Below are 1,207 nucleotides of genomic sequence, written 5' to 3'. Positions count from 1 at the left end.
CCAAGAAATACCACAAGCCGCAGGAGTGTGCCGCAGGGCTCCAGGTGCCCGCCGATCCTCGTCGAGGCTGTACTGCCGGTTGGAGGTGACAGCCACTGTCTCTGCACCGTCCAAGAAGGTAAGGAAAAGGACGGATTATTAAACGGATGAGAAGCCCCAGCCCGGAGCTCGTCACTTATGCGACCTCCATCATGGGCAGCAAACCACGCCCCCTATAGCCTTCTTCTACATCACAGCAAAGACCTGGAACCAGCTCCCGTTCAACATCAATCATTCCCACACTCTGCACACCTTCAGGAAGAGCCTCAAGACCTGGCTCTTCAGCTGACTCTGAACTGCATGCCACCCCGCCCCCCTCAGCACCTTGAGACCCTCACGGGTGAGTAACGTGATTCACAAATCCCTGACTAATTGATTGATTGATAGGTAAGTCAACCCTAACAGTAGGCCTTACAACCCTATGGCAGGGTGCACTATACCCATGTGTGGGCACATCTGTACTTGTGGATGTGTCCCTGTGATATCTAAATTCACCCTTAGATACTACAAGTGCAAAGGGAAGCCGTGCTAAGTACATGGGCTGGACACTCGTGTAATATGGGTTGCCCAGCTACATGATGGCTTCACTGTACTCCCAGATGTTTGGTACCAAACATCTCCTCTTAATTGACCCACAGTGATGCCAGTGCTGGATTTATTAAGAAATACACCAAGAGGGCACCTTAAAGACAACCACTAGTGTGCTGACTGACTGGTCTCGACCAGTCAGCCACCATAGACACATTTCTGACCTCCTGAAGTGAGAGCCATTGCTCTCAGAGGTTGGCAACAAAGCCTGCTCTGGGCACAGGTGTTTGCACCTCCTCCACCCAGGAACTGCATTCCAGGGCAGGAAGCTTCACAGGTCCTGCCACCTTTGTTATGCAATCCGGGTCTCTCCAGATAGTGAATATGCCACCCCACCTACCTTGACCCCATGTTTTGGCGGCAAGATAGGTGGGAAAATTAGTAAGATTAGGAGGTGTATCCATACCAAGCAAGTACCATCCCCGAGGTTAACTAGGTGATGTGAACACCACCTTTTTAAATTCCTCTATCTCATCTTGTTTTGGATGGAATTAGCCTTCTAGGGACAGGGTTATGCCCACTTCCCTCAGGAAGTGGTGATATAGATTGTGTAGAAACCCTAAAGGTAAATAGACAATTG

The sequence above is a fragment of the Lissotriton helveticus genome, chromosome 12 (assembly GCF_964261635.1).
Source record: "Lissotriton helveticus chromosome 12, aLisHel1.1, whole genome shotgun sequence".
Lineage (NCBI taxonomy): Eukaryota > Metazoa > Chordata > Amphibia > Caudata > Salamandridae > Lissotriton > Lissotriton helveticus.
The sequence above is the reverse complement of the archived record's forward strand: the minus strand, read 5'-3'. Positions refer to the sequence as shown.